Here is a 26410-nt window from a genome sequence, read left to right on the forward strand (position 1 = left end):
GTTTAAACTCAATGAAAGGAACCCTGTTAACACTTTTCAGCAAGTTGCAATCATGAAATACAGAAATAAAGAGTTTTTCAAAAACAAGGTCTAAGTCATGTTTGAGTCACTCTGTAAGTACCATTTTGCTGTACTGTTTAAGCTCGATGAAAGGAACATTGTTGACACTTTTCAGCAAGTTGCAATCATGAAATACAGAAATAAATAGTTTTTCACAAACAAGGTCTAAATCCTGTTTGATGCACTCTGTAAGAACCATTTCTGCTGTATTGCTTAATCAGGATGATAGGAACACTGTTGACACTTTTCAGCAAGTTGCAATGACGTAATACAGAAATAAACAGTTTCTCAAAAACAAGGTCACTCTGTAAGTACCATTTTGCTGTACTTGTTTAAACTCGATGAAACGAACCCTGTTAACACTTTTCAGCAAGTTGCAATCATGAAATACAGAAATAAACAGTTTTTCAAAAACAAGGTCTAAATCATGTTTGATGCACTCTGTAAGAACCATTTTTGCTGTATTGCTTAATCAGGATGATAGGAACACTGTTGACACTTTTCAGCAAGTTGCAATCATGTAATACAGAAATAAACCGTTTCTCAAAAACAAGGTCACTCTGTAAGTACCATGTTTGTTGAACTGCTTAATCAGGATGATAAGAACACTGTTGACACTTTTCAGCAAGTTGCAATGATGTAATACAGAAATAAACAGTTTCTCAAAAACAAGGTCACTCTGTAAGTACCATTTTGCTGTACTTGTTTAAACTCGATGAAAGGAACCCTGTTAACACTTTTCAGCAAGTTGAAATCATGAAATACAGAAATAAACAGTTTTTCAAAAACAAGGTCTAAATCATGTTTGATGCACTCTGTAAGAACCATTTTTGCTGTATTGCTTAATCAGGATGATAGGAACACTGTTGACACTTTTCAGCAAGTTGCAATCATGTAATACAGAAATAAACAGTTTCTCAAAAACAAGGTCACTCTGTAAGTACCATGTTTGTTGAACTGCTTAATCAGGATGATAAGAACACTGTTGACACTTTTTAGCAAGTTGCAATGATGTAATAAAGAAATAAACAGTTTCTCAAAAACTAGGTCACTCTGTAAGTACCATTTTGCTGTACTGTTTAAGCTCGATGAAAGGAACCCTGTTAACACTTTTCAGCAAGTTGCAATCATGAAATACAGAAATAAATAGTTTTTCACAAACAAGGTCTAAATCATGTTTAATGCACTCTGTAAGAACCATTTTTGCTGTATTGCTTAATCAGGATGATAGGAACACTGTTGACACTTTTCAGCAAGTTGCAATCATGAAATACAGAAATAAAGAGTTTTTCAAAAACAAGGTCTAAGTCATGTTTGAGTACCATTTTGCTGTACTGTTTAAGCTCGATGAAAGGAACACTGTTGACACTTTTCAGCAAGTTGCAATCATGTAATACAGAAATAAACAGTTTCTCAAAAACAAGGTCACTCTGTAAGTACCATTTTGCTGTACTGTTTAAGCTCGATGAAAGGAACCCTGTTAACACTTTTCAGCAAGTTGCAATCATGAAATACAGAAATAAAGAGTTTTTCAAAAACAAGGTCTAAGTCATGTTTGAGTAGCATTTTGCTGTACTGTTTAAGCTCGATGAAAGGAACATTGTTGACACTTTTCAGCAAGTTGCAATCATGAAATACAGAAATAAACCGTTTCTCAAAAACAAGGTCACTCTGTAAGTACCATGTTTGTTGAACTGCTTAATCAGGATGATAAGAACACTGTTGACACTTTTCAGCAAGTTGCAATGATGTAATACAGAAATAAAGAGTTTTTCAAAAACAAGGTCTAAGTCATGTTTGAGTAGCATTTTGCTGTACTGTTTAAGCTCGATGAAAGGAACCCTGTTAACACTTTTCAGCAAGTTGCAATCATGAAATACAGAAATAAAGAGTTTTTCAAAAACAAGGTCTAAGTCATGTTTGAGTAGCATTTTGCTGTACTGTTTAAGCTCGATGAAAGGAACATTGTTGACACTTTTCAGCAAGTTGCAATCATGAAATACAGAAATAAATAGTTTTTCACAAACAAGGTCTAAATCATGTTTGATGCACTCTGTAAGAACCATTTTTGCTGTATTGCTTAATCAGGATGATAGGAACACTGTTGACACTTTTCAGCAAGTTGCAATCATGAAATACAGAAATAGAGAGTTTTTCAAAAAAAAGGTCTAAGTCATGTTTGAGTACCATTTTGCTGTACTGTTTAAGCTCGATGAAAGGAACATTGTTGACACTTTTCAGCAAGTTGCAATCATGAAATACAGAAATAAACCGTTTCTCAAAAACAAGGTCACTCTGTAAGTACCATGTTTGTTGAACTGCTTAATCAGGATGATAAGAACACTGTTGACACTTTTCAGCAAGTTGCAATGATGTAATACAGAAATAAACAGTTTCTCAAAAACAAGGTCACTATGTAAGTACCATTTTGCTCTACTGTTTAAACTCAATGAAAGGAACCCTGTTAACACTTTTCAGCAAGTTGCAATCATGAAATACAGAAATAAAGAGTTTTTCAAAAACAAGGTCTAAGTCATGTTTGAGTCACTCTGTAAGTACCATTTTGCTGTACTGTTTAAGCTCGATGAAAGGAACATTGTTGACACTTTTCAGCAAGTTGCAATCATGAAATACAGAAATAAATAGTTTTTCACAAACAAGGTCTAAATCCTGTTTGATGCACTCTGTAAGAACCATTTCTGCTGTATTGCTTAATCAGGATGATAGGAACACTGTTGACACTTTTCAGCAAGTTGCAATGACGTAATACAGAAATAAACAGTTTCTCAAAAACAAGGTCACTCTGTAAGTACCATTTTGCTGTACTTGTTTAAACTCGATGAAACGAACCCTGTTAACACTTTTCAGCAAGTTGCAATCATGAAATACAGAAATAAACAGTTTTTCAAAAACAAGGTCTAAATCATGTTTGATGCACTCTGTAAGAACCATTTTTGCTGTATTGCTTAATCATGATGATAGGAACACTGTTGACACTTTTCAGCAAGTTGCAATCATGTAATACAGAAATAAACCGTTTCTCAAAAACAAGGTCACTCTGTAAGTACCATGTTTGTTGAACTGCTTAATCAGGATGATAAGAACACTGTTGACACTTTTCAGCAAGTTGCAATGATGTAATACAGAAATAAACAGTTTCTCAAAAACAAGGTCACTCTGTAAGTACCATTTTGCTGTACTTGTTTAAACTCGATGAAAGGAACCCTGTTAACCTCTTGGGGCTAGGTGGGACGCTAGCGTGCCACCTGTGGTGCACTCCATCAACAGCAGGTGCATTTCAAGAGCGGCAAATTTGAATCCAAATAAATGTCAAAATTCAAATTTTTCAAAAATACAACTATGTTACACCATTTGAAAGATAAACATCTCCTTAATCTAACCACGTTTTACGATTTCAAAAAGGTTTTACGGCGAAAGCATAAATTTAGAGTATGTTAGGACAGTACATTTACAAGAGTTGTGTGTAATGTTTTGTCAAGTCAAAGACAGGGTCACCAAAACCATAAAACCAGCTAAAATGATACACTAACCTTTTACAATCTCCATCAGATGACACTCCTAGGACATTATGTTAGACAATGCATGCATTTTTAGTTCTATCAAGTTCATATTTATATACAAAAACAGCGTTTTACTATGGCATTGATGTTGAGGAAATCGTTTCCCTCCAATAACGGCAGTCAAGTCAGCGTCACAAATTAAATAATTAAAATTAGAAAACATTGGTAAAATATTATATTGTCATTTAAAGAATTATAGATTTACATCTTTTGAACGCAATCAACTTGCCAGATTTAAAAATAACCTTACTGGGAAATCACACTTTGCAATAATCTGAGCACTGTGCCCAGAAAAATACGCGTTGCGATACAGACTAGACGTCATGTTGGGGAGATCTAAAATCGAAAATACTATGTAAATAATCCATTACCTTTGATTCTCTTCATCAGATGTCACTTCCAGGTATCACAGGTCCATAACGAATGTAGTTTTGTTCAAAAAAGCTCATCATTTATGTCCAAAAATCTCCGTCTCGTTAGCACATGATGTAAGCCAGCCGGACTTCTCGTCATGAACGAGGGGAAAAAAATATTTCCGTTCGTTCAAACATGTCAAACGTTGTATAGCATAAATCATTAGGGCCTTTTTAACCAGAACATGAATAATATTCAAGGTGGACGAATGCATAGCCTTTTATAACGTATTGGAACGAGGGTACCCAACATGAAGTAGCGCGCCAGGTGTCTAATGGGACATCACCGTTCCATGGCTCTTGTTCGGTCAGATCTCCCTCCAGAAGACTCAAAACACTTTGTAAAGGCTGGTGACATCTAGTGGAAGCAATAGGAAGTGCCAAAATATTCCTAAACCCCTGTGTTTTTCAATGGGAGAGGTTTAAAGTCAATACAACACATCAGGTATCCACTTCCTGTCAGAAAATGTCTCAGGGTTTTGCCTGCCAAATGAGTTCTGTTATACTCACAGACACCATTCAAACAGTTTTGGAAACTTTAGAGTGTTTTCTATCCATATATAATAAGTATATGCATATTCTAGTTACTGGGTAGGATTAGTAACCAGATTAAATCGGGTACATTTTTTTATCCAGACGTGCAAATGCTGCCCCCTAGACCCAACAGGTTAACACTTTTCAGCAAGTTGAAATCATGAAATACAGAAATAAACAGTTTTTCAAAAACAAGGTCTAAATCATGTTTGATGCACTCTGTAAGAACCATTTTTGCTGTATTGCTTAACCTGTTGGGTCTAGGGGGCAGCATTTGCACGTCTGGATAAAAAAATGTACCCGATTTAATCTGGTTACTAATCCTACCCAGTAACTAGAATATGCATATACTTATTATATATGGATAGAAAACACTCTAAAGTTTCCAAAACTGTTTGAATGGTGTCTGTGAGTATAACAGAACTCATTTGGCAGGCAAAACCCTGAGACATTTTCTGACAGGAAGTGGATACCTGATGTGTTGTATTGACTTTAAACCTCTCCCATTGAAAAACACAGGGGTTTAGGAATATTTTGGCACTTCCTATTGCTTCCACTAGATGTCACCAGCCTTTACAAAGTGTTTTGAGTCTTCTGGAGGGAGATCTGACCGAACAAGAGCCATGGAACGGTGATGTCCCATTAGACACCTGGCGCGCTACTTCATGTTGGGTACCCTCGTTCCAATACGTTATAAAAGGCTATGCATTCGTCCACCTTGAATATTATTCATGTTCTGGTTAAAAAGGCCCTAATGATTTATGCTATACAACGTTTGACATGTTTGAACGAACGGAAATATATTTTTTCCCCTCGTTCATGACGAGAAGTCCGGCTGGCTTACATCATGTGCTAACGAGACGGAGATTTTTGGACATAAATGATGAGCTTTTTTGAACAAAACTACATTCGTTATGGACCTGTGATACCTGGAAGTGACATCTGATGAAGAGAATCAAAGGTAATGGATTATTTACATAGTATTTTCGATTTTAGATCTCCCCAACATGACGTCTAGTCTGTATCGCAACGCGTATTTTTCTGGGCACAGTGCTCAGATTATTGCAAAGTGTGATTTCCCAGTAAGGTTATTTTTAAATCTGGCAAGTTGATTGCGTTCAAAAGATGTAAATCTATAATTCTTTAAATGACAATATAATATTTTACCAATGTTTTCTAATTTTAATTATTTAATTTGTGACGCTGACTTGACTGCCGGTTATTGGAGGGAAACGATTTCCTCAACATCAATGCCATAGTAAAACGCTGTTTTTGTATATAAATATGAACTTGATAGAACTAAAAATGCATGCATTGTCTAACATAATGTCCTAGGAGTGTCATCTGATGGAGATTGTAAAAGGTTAGTGTATCATTTTAGCTGGTTTTATGGTTTTGGTGACCCTGTCTTTGACTTGACAAAACATTACACACAACTCTTGTAAATGTACTGTCCTAACATACTCTAAATTTATGCTTTCGCCGTAAAACCTTTTTGAAATCGTAAAACGTGGTTAGATTAAGGAGATGTTTATCTTTCAAATGGTGTAACATAGTTGTATTTTTGAAAAATTTGAATTTTGACATTTATTTGGATTCAAATTTGCCGCTCTTGAAATGCACCTGCTGTTGATGGAGTGCACCACAGGTGGCACGCTAGCGTCCCACCTAGCCCCAAGAGGTTAATCAGGATGATAGGAACACTGTTGACACTTTTCAGCAAGTTGCAATCATGTAATACAGAAATAAACAGTTTCTCAAAAACAAGGTCACTCTGTAAGTACCATGTTTGTTGAACTGCTTAATCAGGATGATAAGAACACTGTTGACACTTTTTAGCAAGTTGCAATGATGTAATAAAGAAATAAACAGTTTCTCAAAAACTAGGTCACTCTGTAAGTACCATTTTGCTGTACTGTTTAACCTGTTGGGTCTAGGGGGCAGCATTTGCACGTCTGGATAAAAAAAATGTACCCGATTTAATCTGGTTACTAATCCTACCCAGTAACTAGAATATGCATATACTTATTATATATGGATAGAAAACACTCTAAAGTTTCCAAAACTGTTTGAATGGTGTCTGTGAGTATAACAGAACTCATTTGGCAGGCAAAACCCTGAGACATTTTCTGACAGGAAGTGGATACCTGATGTGTTGTATTGAGTTTAAACCTATCCCATTGAAAAACACAGGGGTTTAGGAATATTTTGGCACTTCCTATTGCTTCCACTAGATGTCACCAGCCTTTACAAAGTGTTTTGAGTCTTCTGGAGGGAGATCTGACCGAACAAGAGCCATGGAACGGTGATGTCCCATTAGACACCTGGCGCGCTACTTCATGTTGGGTACCCTCGTTCCAATACGTTATAAAAGGCTATGCATTCGTCCACCTTGAATATTATTCATGTTCTGGTTAAAAAAGGCCCTAATGATTTATGCTATACAACGTTTGACATGTTTGAACGAACGGAAATATATTTTTTCCCCTCGTTCATGACGAGAAGTCCGGCTGGCTTACATCATGTGCTAACGAGACGGAGATTTTTGGACATAAATGATGAGCTTTTTTGAACAAAACTACATTCGTTATGGACCTGTGATACCTGGAAGTGACATCTGATGAAGAGAATCAAAGGTAATGGATTATTTACATAGTATTTTCGATTTTAGATCTCCCCAACATGACGTCTAGTCTGTATCGCAACGCGTATTTTTCTGGGCACAGTGCTCAGATTATTGCAAAGTGTGATTTCCCAGTAAGGTTATTTTTAAATCTGGCAAGTTGATTGCGTTCAAAAGATGTAAATCTATAATTCTTTAAATGACAATATAATATTTTACCAATGTTTTCTAATTTTAATTATTTAATTTGTGACGCTGACTTGACTGCCGGTTATTGGAGGGAAACGATTTCCTCAACATCAATGCCATAGTAAAACGCTGTTTTTGTATATAAATATGAACTTGATAGAACTAAAAATGCATGCATTGTCTAACATAATGTCCTAGGAGTGTCATCTGATGGAGATTGTAAAAGGTTAGTGTATCATTTTAGCTGGTTTTATGGTTTTGGTGACCCTGTCTTTGACTTGACAAAACATTACACACAACTCTTGTAAATGTACTGTCCTAACATACTCTAAATTTATGCTTTCGCCGTAAAACCTTTTTGAAATCGTAAAACGTGGTTAGATTAAGGAGATGTTTATCTTTCAAATGGTGTAACATAGTTGTATTTTTGAAAAATTTGAATTTTGACATTTATTTGGATTCAAATTTGCCGCTCTTGAAATGCACCTGCTGTTGATGGAGTGCACCACGGGTGGCACGCTAGCGTCCCACCTAGCCCCAAGAGGTTAAGCTCGATGAAAGGAACCCTGTTAACACTTTTCAGCAAGTTGCAATCATGAAATACAGAAATAAATAGTTTTTCACAAACAAGGTCTAAATCATGTTTAATGCACTCTGTAAGAACCATTTTTGCTGTATTGCTTAATCAGGATGATAGGAACACTGTTGACACTTTTCAGCAAGTTGCAATCATGAAATACAGAAATAAAGAGTTTTTCAAAAACAAGGTCTAAGTCATGTTTGAGTACCATTTTGCTGTACTGTTTAAGCTCGATGAAAGGAACACTGTTGACACTTTTCAGCAAGTTGCAATCATGTAATACAGAAATAAACAGTTTCTCAAAAACAAGGTCACTCTGTAAGTACCATTTTGCTGTACTGTTTAAGCTCGATGAAAGGAACCCTGTTAACACTTTTCAGCAAGTTGCAATCATGAAATACAGAAATAAAGAGTTTTTCAAAAACAAGGTCTAAGTCATGTTTGAGTAGCATTTTGCTGTACTGTTTAAGCTCGATGAAAGGAACATTGTTGACACTTTTCAGCAAGTTGCAATCATGAAATACAGAAATAAATAGTTTTTCACAAACAAGGTCTAAATCATGTTTGATGCACTCTGTAAGAACCATTTTTGCTGTATTGCTTAATCAGGATGATAGGAACACTGTTGACACTTTTCAGCAAGTTGCAATCATGAAATACAGAAATAAAGAGTTTTTCAAAAAAAGGTCTAAGTCATGTTTGAGTACCATTTTGCTGTACTGTTTAAGCTCGATGAAAGGAACATTGTTGACACTTTTCAGCAAGTTGCAATCATGAAATACAGAAATAAAGAGTTTTTCAAAAACAAGGTCTAAGTCATGTTTGAGTCACTCTGTAAGTACCATTTTGCTGTACTGTTTAAGCTCGAAGAAAGGAACATTGTTGACACTTTTCAGCAAGTTGCAATCATGAAATACAGAAATAAATAGTTTTTCACAAACAAGGTCTAAATCATGTTTGATGCACTCTGTAAGAACCATTTTTGCTGTATTGCTTAATCAGGATGATAGGAACACTGTTGACACTTTTCAGCAAGTTGCAATGACGTAATACAGAAATAAACAGTTTCTCAAAAACAAGGTCACTCTGTAAGTACCATTTTGCTGTACTTGTTTAAACTCGATGAAACGAACCCTGTTAACACTTTTCAGCAAGTTGCAATCATGAAATACAGAAATAAACAGTTTTTCAAAAACAAGGTCTAAATCATGTTTGATGCACTCTGTAAGAACCATTTTTGCTGTATTGCTTAATCAGGATGATAGGAACACTGTTGACACTTTTCAGCAAGTTGCAATCATGTAATACAGAAATAAACCGTTTCTCAAAAACAAGGTCACTCTGTAAGTACCATGTTTGTTGAACTGCTTAATCAGGATGATAAGAACACTGTTGACACTTTTCAGCAAGTTGCAATGATGTAATACAGAAATAAACAGTTTCTCAAAAACAAGGTCACTCTGTAAGTACCATTTTGCTGTACTTGTTTAAGCTCGATGAAAGGAACATTGTTGACACTTTTCAGCAAGTTGCAATCATGAAATACAGAAATAAATAGTTTTTCACAAACAAGGTCTAAATCATGTTTGATGCACTCTGTAAGAACCATTTTTGCTGTATTGCTTAATCAGGATGATAGGAACACTGTTGACACTTTTCAGCAAGTTGCAATCATGAAATACAGAAATAGAGAGTTTTTCAAAAAAAAGGTCTAAGTCATGTTTGAGTACCATTTTGCTGTACTGTTTAAGCTCGATGAAAGGAACATTGTTGACACTTTTCAGCAAGTTGCAATCATGAAATACAGAAATAAATAGTTTTTCACAAACAAGGTCTAAATAATGTTTGATGCACTCTGTAAGAACCATTTCTGCTGTATTGCTTAATCAGGATGATAGGAACACTGTTGACACTTTTCAGCAAGTTGCAATCATGTAATACAGAAATAAACAGTTTCTCAAAAACAAGGTCACTCTGTAAGTACCATGTTTGTTGAACTGCTTAATCAGGATGATAAGAACACTGTTGACACTTTTCAGCAAGTTGCAATGATGTAATAAAGAAATAAACAGTTTCTCAAAAACAAGGTCTAAGTCATGTTTGAGTCACTCTGTAAGTACCATTTTGCTGTACTGTTTAAGCTCGATGAAAGGAACATTGTTGACACTTTTCAGCAAGTTGCAATCATGAAATACAGAAATAAATAGTTTTTCACAAACAAGGTCTAAATCCTGTTTGATGCACTCTGTAAGAACCATTTCTGCTGTATTGCTTAATCAGGATGATAGGAACACTGTTGACACTTTTCAGCAAGTTGCAATGACGTAATACAGAAATAAACAGTTTCTCAAAAACAAGGTCACTCTGTAAGTACCATTTTGCTGTACTTGTTTAAACTCGATGAAACGAACCCTGTTAACACTTTTCAGCAAGTTGCAATCATGAAATACAGAAATAAACAGTTTTTCAAAAACAAGGTCTAAATCATGTTTGATGCACTCTGTAAGAACCATTTTTGCTGTATTGCTTAATCAGGATGATAGGAACACTGTTGACACTTTTCAGCAAGTTGCAATCATGTAATACAGAAATAAACCGTTTCTCAAAAACAAGGTCACTCTGTAAGTACCATGTTTGTTGAACTGCTTAATCAGGATGATAAGAACACTGTTGACACTTTTCAGCAAGTTGCAATGATGTAATACAGAAATAAACAGTTTCTCAAAAACAAGGTCACTCTGTAAGTACCATTTTGCTGTACTTGTTTAAACTCGATGAAAGGAACCCTGTTAACACTTTTCAGCAAGTTGAAATCATGAAATACAGAAATAAACAGTTTTTCAAAAACAAGGTCTAAATCATGTTTGATGCACTCTGTAAGAACCATTTTTGCTGTATTGCTTAATCAGGATGATATGAACACTGTTGACACTTTTCAGCAAGTTGCAATCATGTAATACAGAAATAAACAGTTTCTCAAAAACAAGGTCACTCTGTAAGTACCATGTTTGTTGAACTGCTTAATCAGGATGATAAGAACACTATTGACACTTTTCAGCAAGTTGCAATGATGTAATAAAGAAATAAACAGTTTCTCAAAAACTAGGTCACTCTGTAAGTACCATTTTGCTGTACTGTTTAAGCTCGATGAAAGGAACCCTGTTAACACTTTTCAGCAAGTTGCAATCATGAAATACAGAAATAAAGAGTTTTTCAAAAACAAGGTCTAAGTCATGTTTGAGTACCATTTTGCTGTACTGTTTAAGCTCGATGAAAGGAACATTGTTGACACTTTTCAGCAAGTTGCAATCATGAAATACAGAAATAAATAGTTTTTCACAAACAAGGTCTAAATCATGTTTGATGCACTCTGTAAGAACCATTTTTGCTGTATTGCTTAATCAGGATGATAGGAACACTGTTGACACTTTTCAGCAAGTTGCAATCATGTAATACAGAAATAAACAGTTTCTCAAAAACAAGGTCACTATGTAAGTACTATTTTGCTGTACTTGTTTAAACTCGATGAAAGGAACCCTGTTAACATTTTTCAGCAAGTTGCAATCATGAAATACAGAAATAAACAGTTTTTCAAAAACAAGGTCTAAATCATGTTTGATGCACTCTGTAAGAACCATTTCTGCTGTATTGCTTAATCAGGATGATAGGAACACTGTTGACACTTTTCAGCAAGTTGCAATCATGTAATACAGAAATAAACAGTTTCTCAAAAACAAGGTCACTCTGTAAGTACCATGTTTGTTGAACTGCTTAATCAGGATGATAAGAACACTGTTGACACTTTTCAGCAAGTTGCAATGATGTAATAAAGAAATAAACAGTTTCTCAAAAACAAGGTCACTATGTAAGTACCATTTTGCTGTACTGTTTAAACTCAATGAAAGGAACCCTGTTAACACTTTTCAGCAAGTTGCAATCATGAAATACAGAAATAAAGAGTTTTTCAAAAACAAGGTCTAAGTCATGTTTGAGTACCATTTTGCTGTACTGTTTAAGCTCGATGAAAGGAACATTGTTGACACTTTTCAGCAAGTTGCAATCATGAAATACAGAAATAAATAGTTTTTCACAAACAAGGTCTAAATCATGTTTGATGCACTCTGTAAGAACCATTTTTGCTGTATTGCTTAATCAGGATGATAGGAACACTGTTGACACTTTTCAGCAAGTTGCAATCATGTAATACAGAAATAAACAGTTTCTCAAAAACAAGGTCACTATGTAAGTACTATTTTGCTGTACTTGTTTAAACTCGATGAAAGGAACCCTGTTAACATTTTTCAGCAAGTTGCAATCATGAAATACAGAAATAAACAGTTTTTCAAAAACAAGGTCTAAATCATGTTTGATGCACTCTGTAAGAACCATTTCTGCTGTATTGCTTAATCAGGATGATAGGAACACTGTTGACACTTTTCAGCAAGTTGCAATCATGTAATACAGAAATAAACAGTTTCTCAAAAACAAGGTCACTCTGTAAGTACCATGTTTGTTGAACTGCTTAATCAGGATGATAAGAACACTGTTGACACTTTTCAGCAAGTTGCAATGATGTAATACAGAAATAAACAGTTTCTCAAAAACTAGGTCACTCTGTAAGTACCATGTTTGTTGAACTGCTTAATCAGGATGATAAGAACACTGTTGACACTTTTCAGCAAGTTGCAATGATGTAATACAGAAATAAACAGTTTCTCAAAAACAAGGTCACTCTGTAAGTACCATTTTGCTGTACTGTTTAAACTCGATGAAAGGAACCCTGTTAACACTTTTCAGCAAGTTGAAATCATGAAATACAGAAATATACAGTTTTTCAAAAACAAGGTCTAAATCATGTTTGATGCACTCTGTAAGAACCATTTTTGCTGTATTGCTTAATCAGGATGATAGGAACACTGTTGACACTTTTCAGCAAGTTGCAATCATGTAATACAGAAATAAACAGTTTCTCAAAAACAAGGTCACTCTGTAAGTACCATGTTTGTTGAACTGCTTAATCAGGATGATAAGAACACTGTTGACACTTTTCAGCAAGTTGCAATGATGTAATAAAGAAATAAACAGTTTCTCAAAAACAAGGTCACTATGTAAGTACCATTTTGCTGTACTGTTTAAACTCAATGAAAGGAACCCTGTTAACACTTTTCAGCAAGTTGCAATCATGAAATACAGAAATAAAGAGTTTTTCAAAAACAAGGTCTAAGTCATTTTTGAGTCACTCTGTAAGTACCATTTTGCTGTACTGTTTAACCTGTTGGGTCTAGGGGGCAGCATTTGCACGTCTGGATAAAAAAAATGTACCCGATTTAATCTGGTTACTAATCCTACCCAGTAACTAGAATATGCATATACTTATTATATATGGATAGAAAACACTCTAAAGTTTCCAAAACTGTTTGAATGGTGTCTGTGAGTATAACAGAACTCATTTGGCAGGCAAAACCCTGAGACATTTTCTGACAGGAAGTGGATACCTGATGTGTTGTATTGACTTTAAACCTCTCCCATTGAAAAACACAGGGGTTTAGGAATATTTTGGCACTTCCTATTGCTTCCACTAGATGTCACCAGCCTTTACAAAGTGTTTTGAGTCTTCTGGAGGGAGATCTGACCGAACAAGAGCCATGGAACGGTGATGTCCCATTAGACACCTGGCGCGCTACTTCATGTTGGGTACCCTCGTTCCAATACGTTATAAAAGGCTATGCATTCGTCCACCTTGAATATTATTCATGTTCTGGTTAAAAAGGCCCTAATGATTTATGCTATACAACGTTTGACATGTTTGAACGAACGGAAATATATTTTTTCCCCTCGTTCATGACGAGAAGTCCGGCTGGCTTACATCATGTGCTAACGAGACGGAGATTTTTGGACATAAATGATGAGCTTTTTTGAACAAAACTACATTCGTTATGGACCTGTGATACCTGGAAGTGACATCTGATGAAGAGAATCAAAGGTAATGGATTATTTACATAGTATTTTCGATTTTAGATCTCCCCAACATGACGTCTAGTCTGTATCGCAACGCCGTATTTTTCTGGGCACAGTGCTCAGATTATTGCAAAGTGTGATTTCCCAGTAAGGTTATTTTTAAATCTGGCAAGTTGATTGCGTTCAAAAGATGTAAATCTATAATTCTTTAAATGACAATATAATATTTTACCAATGTTTTCTAATTTTAATTATTTAATTTGTGACGCTGACTTGACTGCCGGTTATTGGAGGGAAACGATTTCCTCAACATCAATGCCATAGTAAAACGCTGTTTTTGTATATAAATATGAACTTGATAGAACTAAAAATGCATGCATTGTCTAACATAATGTCCTAGGAGTGTCATCTGATGGAGATTGTAAAAGGTTAGTGTATCATTTTAGCTGGTTTTATGGTTTTGGTGACCCTGTCTTTGACTTGACAAAACATTACACACAACTCTTGTAAATGTACTGTCCTAACATACTCTAAATTTATGCTTTCGCCGTAAAACCTTTTTGAAATCGTAAAACGTGGTTAGATTAAGGAGATGTTTATCTTTCAAATGGTGTAACATAGTTGTATTTTTGAAAAATTTGAATTTTGACATTTATTTGGATTCAAATTTGCCGCTCTTGAAATGCACCTGCTGTTGATGGAGTGCACCACAGGTGGCACGCTAGCGTCCCACCTAGCCCCAAGAGGTTAAGCTCGATGAAAGGAACATTGTTGACACTTTTCAGCAAGTTGCAATCATGAAATACAGAAATAAAGAGTTTTTCAAAAACAAGGTCTAAGTCATGTTTGAGTCACTCTGTAAGTACCATTTTGCTGTACTGTTTAAGCTCGATGAAAGGAACATTGTTGACACTTTTCAGCAAGTTGCAATCATGAAATACAGAAATAAATCGTTTTTCACAAACAAGGTCTAAATCATGTTTGATGCACTCTGTAAGAACCATTTTTGCTGTATTGCTTAATCAGGATGATAGGATCACTGTTGACACTTTTCAGCAAGTTGCAATCATGTAATACAGAAATAAACCGTTTCTCAAAAACAAGGTCACTCTGTAAGTACCATGTTTGTTGAACTGCTTAATCAGGATGATAAGAACACTGTTGACACTTTTCAGCAAGTTGCAATGATGTAATACAGAAATAAACAGTTTCTCAAAAACAAGGTCACTCTGTAAGTACCATTTTGCTGTACTGTTTAAACTCGATGAAAGGAACCCTGTTAACACTTTTCAGCAAGTTGAAATCATGAAATACAGAAATATACAGTTTTTCAAAAACAAGGTCTAAATCATGTTTGATGCACTCTGTAAGAACCATTTTTGCTGTATTGCTTAATCAGGATGATAGGAACACTGTTGACACTTTTCAGCAAGTTGCAATCATGTAATACAGAAATAAACAGTTTCTCAAAAACAAGGTCACTCTGTAAGTACCATGTTTGTTGAACTGCTTAATCAGGATGATAAGAACACTGTTGACACTTTTCAGCAAGTTGCAATGATGTAATAAAGAAATAAACAGTTTCTCAAAAACAAGGTCACTATGTAAGTACCATTTTGCTGTACTGTTTAAACTCAATGAAAGGAACCCTGTTAACACTTTTCAGCAAGTTGCAATCATGAAATACAGAAATAAAGAGTTTTTCAAAAACAAGGTCTAAGTCATGTTTGAGTCACTCTGTAAGTACCATTTTGCTGTACTGTTTAAGCTCGATGAAAGGAACATTGTTGACACTTTTCAGCAAGTTGCAATCATGAAATACAGAAATAAATCGTTTTTCACAAACAAGGTCTAAATCATGTTTGATGCACTCTGTAAGAACCATTTTTGCTGTATTGCTTAATCAGGATGATAGGAACACTGTTGACACTTTTCAGCAAGTTGCAATGACGTAATACAGAAATAAACAGTTTCTCAAAAACAAGGTCACTCTGTAAGTACGATTTTGCTGTACTTGTTTAAACTCGATGAAACGAACCCTGTTAACACTTTTCAGCAAGTTGCAATCATGAAATACAGAAATAAACAGTTTTTCAAAAACAAGGTCTAAATCATGTTTGATGCACTCTGTAAGAACCATTTTTGCTGTATTGCTTAATCAGGATGATAGGAACACTGTTGACACTTTTCAGCAAGTTGCAATCATGTAATACAGAAATAAACAGTTTCTCAAAAACAAGGTCACTCTGTAAGTACCATGTTTGTTGAACTGCTTAATCAGGATGATAAGAACACTGTTGACACTTTTCAGCAAGTTGCAATGATGTAATACAGAAATAAACAGTTTCTCAAAAACAAGGTCACTCTGTAAGTACCATTTTGCTGTACTTGTTTAAACTCGATGAAAGGAACCCTGTTAACACTTTTCAGCAAGTTGAAATCATGAAATACAGAAATAAACAGTTTTTCAAAAACAAGGTCTAAATCATGTTTGATGCACTCTGTAAGAACCATTTTTGCTGTATTGCTTAATCAGGATGATAGGAACACTGTTGACACTTTTCAGCAAGTTGCAATCATGTAATACAGAAATAAACAGTTTCTCAAAAACAAGGTCACTCTGTAAGTACCATGTTTGTTGAACTGCTTAATCAGGATGATAAGAACACTGTTGACACTTTTCAGCAAGTTGCAATCATGTAATACAGAAATAAACAGTTTCTCAAAAACTAGGTCACTCTGTAAGTACCATGTTTGTTGAACTGCTTAATCAGGATGATAAGAACACTGTTGACACTTTTCAGCAAGTTGCAATGATGTAATACAGAAATAAACAGTTTCTCAAAAACAAGGTCACTCTGTAAGTACCATTTTGCTGTACTGTTTAAACTCGATGAAAGGAACCCTGTTAACACTTTTCAGCAAGATGAAATCATGAAATACAGAAATATACAGTTTTTCAAAAACAAGGTCTAAATCATGTTTGATGCACTCTGTAAGAACCATTTTTGCTGTATTGCTTAATCAGGATGATAGGAACACTGTTGACACTTTTCAGCAAGTTGCAATCATGTAATACAGAAATAAACAGTTTCTCAAAAACAAGGTCACTCTGTAAGTACCATGTTTGTTGAACTGCTTAATCAGGATGATAAGAACACTGTTGACACTTTTCAGCAAGTTGCAATGATGTAATAAAGAAATATACAGTTTCTCAAAAACAAGGTCACTATGTAAGTACCATTTTGCTGTACTGTTTAAACTCAATGAAAGGAACCCTGTTAACACTTTTCAGCAAGTTGCAATCATGAAATACAGAAATAAAGAGTTTTTCAAAAACAAGGTCTAAGTCATTTTTGAGTCACTCTGTAAGTACCATTTTGCTGTACTGTTTAACCTGTTGGGTCTAGGGGGCAGCATTTGCACGTCTGGATAAAAAAAAATGTACCCGATTTAATCTGGTTACTAATCCTACCCAGTAACTAGAATATGCATATACTTATTATATATGGATAGAAAACACTCTAAAGTTTCCAAAACTGTTTGAATGGTGTCTGTGAGTATAACAGAACTCATTTGGCAGGCAAAACCCTGAGACATTTTCTGACAGGAAGTGGATACCTGATGTGTTGTATTGACTTTAAACCTCTCCCATTGAAAAACACAGGGGTTTAGGAATATTTTGGCACTTCCTATTGCTTCCACTAGATGTCACCAGCCTTTACAAAGTGTTTTGAGTCTTCTGGAGGGAGATCTGACCGAACAAGAGCCATGGAACGGTGATGTCCCATTAGACACCTGGCGCGCTACTTCATGTTGGGTACCCTCGTTCCAATACGTTATAAAAGGCTATGCATTCGTCCACCTTGAATATTATTCATGTTCTGGTTAAAAAAGGCCCTAATGATTTATGCTATACAACGTTTGACATGTTTGAACGAACGGAAATATATTTTTCCCCTCGTTCATGACGAGAAGTCCGGCTGGCTTACATCATGTGCTAACGAGACGGAGATTTTTGGACATAAATGATGAGCTTTTTTTGAACAAAACTACATTCGTTATGGACCTGTGATACCTGGAAGTGACATCTGATGAAGAGAATCAAAGGTAATGGATTATTTACATAGTATTTTCGATTTTAGATCTCCCCAACATGACGTCTAGTCTGTATCGCAACGCGTATTTTTCTGGGCACAGTGCTCAGATTATTGCAAAGTGTGATTTCCCAGTAAGGTTATTTTTAAATCTGGCAAGTTGATTGCGTTCAAAAGATGTAAATCTATAATTCTTTAAATGACAATATAATATTTTACCAATGTTTTCTAATTTTAATTATTTAATTTGTGACGCTGACTTGACTGCCGGTTATTGGAGGGAAACGATTTCCTCAACATCAATGCCATAGTAAAACGCTGTTTTTGTATATAAATATGAACTTGATAGAACTAAAAATGCATGCATTGTCTAACATAATGTCCTAGGAGTGTCATCTGATGGAGATTGTAAAAGGTTAGTGTATCATTTTAGCTGGTTTTATGGTTTTGGTGACCCTGTCTTTGACTTGACAAAACATTACACACAACTCTTGTAAATGTACTGTCCTAACATACTCTAAATTTATGCTTTCGCCGTAAAACCTTTTTGAAATCGTAAAACGTGGTTAGATTAAGGAGATGTTTATCTTTCAAATGGTGTAACATAGTTGTATTTTTGAAAAATTTGAATTTTGACATTTATTTGGATTCAAATTTGCCGCTCTTGAAATGCACCTGCTGTTGATGGAGTGCACCACAGGTGGCACGCTAGCGTCCCACCTAGCCCCAAGAGGTTAAGCTCGATGAAAGGAACATTGTTGACACTTTTCAGCAAGTTGCAATCATGAAATACAGAAATAAAGAGTTTTTCAAAAACAAGGTCTAAGTCATGTTTGAGTCACTCTGTAAGTACCATTTTGCTGTACTGTTTAAGCTCGATGAAAGGAACATTGTTGACACTTTTCAGCAAGTTGCAATCATGAAATACAGAAATAAATCGTTTTTCACAAACAAGGTCTAAATCATGTTTGATGCACTCTGTAAGAACCATTTTTGCTGTATTGCTTAATCAGGATGATAGGAACACTGTTGACACTTTTCAGCAAGTTGCAATGACGTAATACAGAAATAAACAGTTTCTCAAAAACAAGGTCACTCTGTAAGTACGATTTTGCTGTACTTGTTTAAACTCGATGAAACGAACCCTGTTAACACTTTTCAGCAAGTTGCAATCATGAAATACAGAAATAAACAGTTTTTCAAAAACAAGGTCTAAATCATGTTTGATGCACTCTGTAAGAACCATTTTTGCTGTATTGCTTAATCAGGATGATAGGAACACTGTTGACACTTTTCAGCAAGTTGCAATCATGTAATACAGAAATAAACAGTTTCTCAAAAACAAGGTCACTCTGTAAGTACCATGTTTGTTGAACTGCTTAATCAGGATGATAAGAACACTGTTGACACTTTTCAGCAAGTTGCAATGATGTAATACAGAAATAAACAGTTTCTCAAAAACAAGGTCACTCTGTAAGTACCATTTTGCTGTACTTGTTTAAACTCGATGAAAGGAACCCTGTTAACACTTTTCAGCAAGTTGCAATCATGAAATACAGAAATAAAGAGTTTTTCAAAAACAAGGTCTAAGTCATGTTTGAGTACCATTTTGCTGTATTGTTTAAGCTCGATGAAAGGAACATTGTTGACACTTTTCATCAAGTTGCAATCATGAAATACAGAAATAAATAGTTTTTCACAAACAAGGTCTAAATCATGTTTGATGCACTCTGTAAGAACCATTTTTGCTGTATTGCTTAATCAGGATGATAGGAACACTGTTGACACTTTTCAGCAAGTTGCAATGACGTAATACAGAAATAAACAGTTTCTCAAAAACAAGGTCACTCTGTAAGTACTATTTTGCTGTACTTGTTTAAACTCGATGAAACGAACCCTGTTAACACTTTTCAGCAAGTTGCAATGACGTAATACAGAAATAAACAGTTTCTCAAAAACAAGGTCACTCTGTAAGTACCATGTTTGTTGAACTGCTTAATCAGGATGATAAGAACACTGTTGACACTTTTCAGCAAGTTGCAATGATGTAATAAAGAAATAAACAGTTTCTCAAAAACAAGGTCACTATGTAAGTACCATTTTGCTGTACTGTTTAAACTCGATGAAAGGAACACTGTTGACACTTTTCAGCAAGTTGCAATCATGAAATACAGAAATAAAGAGTTTTTCAAAAACAAGGTCTAAGTCATGTTTGAGTCACTCTGTAAGTACCATTTTGCTGTACTGTTTAAGCTCGATGAAAGGAACATTGTTGACACTTTTCAGCAAGTTGCAATCATGAAATACAGAAATAAATCGTTTTTCACAAACAAGGTCTAAATCATGTTTGATGCACTCTGTAAGAACCATTTTTGCTGTATTGCTTAATCAGGATGATAGGAACACTGTTGACACTTTTCAGCAAGTTGCAATGACGTAATACAGAAATAAACAGTTTCTCAAAAACAAGGTCACTCTGTAAGTACGATTTTGCTGTACTTGTTTAAACTCGATGAAACGAACCCTGTTAACACTTTTCAGCAAGTTGCAATCATGAAATACAGAAATAAACAGTTTTTCAAAAACAAGGTCTAAATCATGTTTGATGCACTCTGTAAGAACCATTTTTGCTGTATTGCTTAATCAGGATGATAGGAACACTGTTGACACTTTTCAGCAAGTTGCAATCATGTAATACAGAAATAAACAGTTTCTCAAAACAAGGTCACTCTGTAAGTACCATGTTTGTTGAACTGCTTAATCAGGATGATAAGAACACTGTTGACACTTTTCAGCAAGTTGCAATGATGTAATACAGAAATAAACAGTTTCTCAAAAACAAGGTCACTCTGTAAGTACCATTTTGCTGTACTTGTTTAAACTCGATGAAAGGAACCCTGTTAACACTTTTCAGCAAGTTGCAATCATGAAATACAGAAATAAAGAGTTTTTCAAAAACAAGGTCTAAGTCATGTTTGAGTACCATTTTGCTGTATTGTTTAAGCTCGATGAAAGGAACATTGTTGACACTTTTCATCAAGTTGCAATCATGAAATACAGAAATAAATAGTTTTTCACAAACAAGGTCTAAATCATGTTTGATGCACTCTGTAAGAACCATTTTTGCTGTATTGCTTAATCAGGATGATAGGAACACTGTTGACACTTTTCAGCAAGTTGCAATGACGTAATACAGAAATAAACAGTTTCTCAAAAACAAGGTCACTCTGTAAGTACTATTTTGCTGTACTTGTTTAAACTCGATGAAACGAACCCTGTTAACACTTTTCAGCAAGTTGCAATGACGTAATACAGAAATAAACAGTTTCTCAAAAACAAGGTCACTCTGTAAGTACCATGTTTGTTGAACTGCTTAATCAGGATGATAAGAACACTGTTGACACTTTTCAGCAAGTTGCAATGATGTAATAAAGAAATAAACAGTTTCTCAAAAACAAGGTCACTATGTAAGTACCATTTTGCTGTACTGTTTAAACTCAATGAAAGGAACCCTGTTAACACTTTTCAGCAAGTTGCAATCATGAAATACAGAAATAAAGAGTTTTTCAAAAACAAGGTCTAAGTCATGTTTGAGTCACTCTGTAAGTACCATTTTGCTGTACTGTTTAAGCTCGATGAAAGGAACATTGTTGACACTTTTCAGCAAGTTGCAATCATGAAATACAGAAATAAATCGTTTTTCACAAACAAGGTCTAAATCATGTTTGATGCACTCTGTAAGAACCATTTTTGCTGTATTGCTTAATCAGGATGATAGGAACACTGTTGACACTTTTCAGCAAGTTGCAATGACGTAATACAGAAATAAACAGTTTCTCAAAAACAAGGTCACTCTGTAAGTACGATTTTGCTGTACTTGTTTAAACTCGATGAAACGAACCCTGTTAACACTTTTCAGCAAGTTGCAATCATGAAATACAGAAATAAACAGTTTTTCAAAAACAAGGTCTAAATCATGTTTGATGCACTCTGTAAGAACCATTTTTGCTGTATTGCTTAATCAGGATGATAGGAACACTGTTGACACTTTTCAGCAAGTTGCAATCATGTAATACAGAAATAAACAGTTTCTCAAAAACAAGGTCACTCTGTAAGTACCATGTTTGTTGAACTGCTTAATCAGGATGATAAGAACACTGTTGACACTTTTCAGCAAGTTGCAATGATGTAATACAGAAATAAACAGTTTCTCAAAAACAAGGTCACTCTGTAAGTACCATTTTGCTGTACTTGTTTAAACTCGATGAAAGGAACCCTGTTAACACTTTTCAGCAAGTTGAAATCATGAAATACAGAAATAAACAGTTTTTCAAAAACAAGGTCTAAATCATGTTTGATGCACTCTGTAAGAACCATTTTTGCTGTATTGCTTAATCAGGATGATAGGAACACTGTTGACACTTTTCAGCAAGTTGCAATCATGTAATACAGAAATAAACAGTTTCTCAAAAACAAGGTCACTCTGTAAGTACCATGTTTGTTGAACTGCTTAATCAGGATGATAAGAACACTGTTGACACTTTTCAGCAAGTTGCAATGATGTAATACAGAAATAAACAGTTTCTCAAAAACTAGGTCACTCTGTAAGTACCATTTTTCTGTACTGTTTAAGCTCGATGAAAGGAACCCTGTTAACACTTTTCAGCAAGTTGCAATCATGAAATACAGAAATAAAGAGTTTTTCAAAAACAAGGTCTAAGTCATGTTTGAGTACCATTTTGCTGTATTGTTTAAGCTCGATGAAAGGAACATTGTTGACACTTTTCATCAAGTTGCAATCATGAAATACAGAAATAAATAGTTTTTCACAAACAAGGTCTAAATCATGTTTGATGCACTCTGTAAGAACCATTTTTGCTGTATTGCTTAATCAGGATGATAGGAACACTGTTGACACTTTTCAGCAAGTTGCAATCATGTAATACAGAAATAAACAGTTTCTCAAAAACAAGGTCACTCTGTAAGTACCATTTTGCTGTACTGTTTAAGCTCGATGAAAGGAACCCTGTTAACACTTTTCAGCAAGTTGCAATCATGAAATACAGAAATAAACAGTTTCTCAAAAACAAGGTCACTCTGTAAGTACCATTTTGCTGTACTGTTTAAACTCGATGAAAGGAACCCTGTTAACACTTTTCAGCAAGTTGAAATGATGTAATACAGAAATAAACAGTTTCTCAAAAACTAGGTCACTCTGTAAGTACCATTTTGCTGTACTGTTTAAGCTCGATGAAAGGAACCCTGTTAACACTTTTCAGCAAGTTGCAATCATGAAATACAGAAATAAACAGTTTCTCAAAAACAAGGTCACTCTGTAAGTACCATTTTGCTGTACTGTTTAAACTCGATGAAAGGAACCCTGTTAACACTTTTCAGCAAGTTGCAATGATGTAATACAGAAATAAACAGTTTCTCAAAAACTAGGTCACTCTGTAAGTACCATTTTTCTGTACTGTTTAAGCTCGATGAAAGGAACCCTGTTAACACTTTTCAGCAAGTTGCAATCATGAAATACAGAAATAAAGAGTTTTTCAAAAACAAGGTCTAAGTCATGTTTGAGTACCATTTTGCTGTATTGTTTAAGCTCGATGAAAGGAACATTGTTGACACTTTTCATCAAGTTGCAATCATGAAATACAGAAATAAATAGTTTTTCACAAACAAGGTCTAAATCATGTTTGATGCACTCTGTAAGAACCATTTTTGCTGTATTGCTTAATCAGGATGATAGGAACACTGTTGACACTTTTCAGCAAGTTGCAATCATGTAATACAGAAATAAACAGTTTCTCAAAAACAAGGTCACTCTGTAAGTACCATGTTTGTTGAACTGCTTAATCAGGATGATAAGAACACTGTTGACACTTTTCAGCAAGTTGCAATGATGTAATACAGAAATAAACAGTTTCTCAAAAACTAGGTCACTCTGTAAGTACCATTTTGCTGTACTGTTTAAGCTCGATGAAAGGAACCCTGTTAACACTTTTCAGCAAGTTGCAATCATGAAATACAGAAATAAACAGTTTCTCAAAAACAAGGTCACTCTGTAAGTACCATTTTGCTGTACTGTTTAAACTCGATGAAAGGAACCCTGTTAACACTTTTCAGCAAGTTGAAATCATGAAATACAGAAATATACAGTTTTTCAAAAACAAGGTCTAAATCATGTTTGATGCACTCTGTAAGAACCATTTTTGCTGTATTGCTTAATCAGGATGATAGGAACACTGTTGACACTTTTCAGCAAGTTGCAATCATGTAATACAGAAATAAACAGTTTTGCTGAAAAGTGTTAACAGGGTTCCTTTCATCGAGCTTAAACAGTACAGCAAAATGGTACTTACAGAGTGACCTAGTTTTTGAGAAACTGTTTATTTCTTTATTACATCATTGCAACTTGCTGAAAAGTGTCAACAGTGTTCCTATCATCCTGATTAAGCAATACAGCAAAAATGGTTCATACAGAGTGCATCAAACATGATTTAGACCTTGTTTGTGAAAAACTATTTATTTCTGTATTTCATGATTGCAACTTGCTGAAAAGTGTCAACAATGTTCCTTTCATCGAGCTTAAACAGTACAGCAAAATGGTACTTATACAGAGTGACTCAAACATGACTTAGACCTTGTTTTTGAAAAACTCTTTATTTCTGTATTTCATGATTGCAACTTGCTGAAAAGTGTCAACAGTGTTCCTATCATCCTGATTAAGCAATACAGCAAAAATGGTTCTTACAGAGTGCATCAAACATGATTTAGACCTTGTTTTTGAAAAACTGTTTATTTCTGTATTTCATGATTGCAACTTGCTGAAAAGTGTTAACAGGGTTCCTTTCATCGAGTTTAAACAAGTACAGCAAAATGGTACTTACATAGTGACCTTGTTTTTGAGAAACTGTTTATTTCTTTATTACATCATTGCAACTTGCTGAAAAGTGTCAACAGTGTTCTTATCATCCTGATTAAGCAGTTCAACAAACATGGTACTTACAGAGTGACCTTGTTTTTGAGAAACGGTTTATTTCTGTATTACATGATTGCAACTTGCTGAAAAGTGTCAACAGTGTTCCTATCATACTGATTAAGCAATACAGCAAAAATGGTTCTTACAGAGTGCATCAAACATGATTTAGACCTTGTTTTTGAAAAACTGTTTATTTCTGTATTTCATGATTGCAACTTGCTGAAAAGTGTTAACAGGGTTCCTTTCATCGAGTTTAAACAAGTACAGCAAAATGGTACTTACAGAGTGACCTTGTTTTTGAGAAACTGTTTATTTCTGTATTACATCATTGCAACTTGCTGAAAAGTGTCAACAGTGTTCTTATCATCCTGATTAAGCAGTTCAACAAACATGGTACTTACAGAGTGACCTTGTTTTTGAGAAACGGTTTATTTCTGTATTACATGATTGCAACTTGCTGAAAAGTGTCAACAGTGTTCCTATCATCCTGATTAAGCAATACAGCAAAAATGGTTCTTACAGAGTGCATCAAACATGATTTAGACCTTGTTTGTGAAAAACTATTTATTTCGGTATTTCATGATTGCAACTTGCTGAAAAGTGTCAACAATGTTCCTTTCATCGAGCTTAAACAGTACAGCAAAATGGTACTTACAGAGTGACTCAAACATGACTTAGACCTTGTTTTTGAAAAACTCTTTATTTCTGTATTTCATGATTGCAACTTGCTGAAAAGTGTTAACAGTTCCTTTCATTGAGTTTAAACAGTACAGCAAAATTGTACTTACATAGTGACCTTGTTTTTGAGAAACTGTTTATTTCTTTATTACATCATTGCAACTTGCTGAAAAGTGTCAACAGTGTTCTTATCATCCTGATTAAGCAGTTCAACAAACATGGTACTTACAGAGTGACCTTGTTTTTGAGAAACGGTTTATTTCTGTATTACATGATTGCAACTTGCTGAAAAGTGTCAACAGTGTTCCTATCATCCTGATTAAGCAATACAGCAAAAATGGTTCTTACAGAGTGCATCAAACATGATTTAGACCTTGTTTTTGAAAAACTGTTTATTTCTGTATTTCATGATTGCAACTTGCTGAAAAGTGTTAACAGGGTTCCTTTCATCGAGTTTAAACAAGTACAGCAAAATGGTACTTACATAGTGACCTTGTTTTTGAGAAACTGTTTATTTCTTTATTACATCATTGCAACTTGCTGAAAAGTGTCAACAGTGTTCTTATCATCCTGATTAAGCAGTTCAACAAACATGGTACTTACAGAGTGACCTTGTTTTTGAGAAACGGTTTATTTCTGTATTACATGATTGCAACTTGCTGAAAAGTGTCAACAGTGTTCCTATCATCCTGATTAAGCAATACAGCAAAAA

This window comes from Salmo salar, chromosome ssa06, assembly GCF_905237065.1.
Source record: "Salmo salar chromosome ssa06, Ssal_v3.1, whole genome shotgun sequence".
Taxonomy (NCBI): domain Eukaryota; kingdom Metazoa; phylum Chordata; class Actinopteri; order Salmoniformes; family Salmonidae; genus Salmo; species Salmo salar.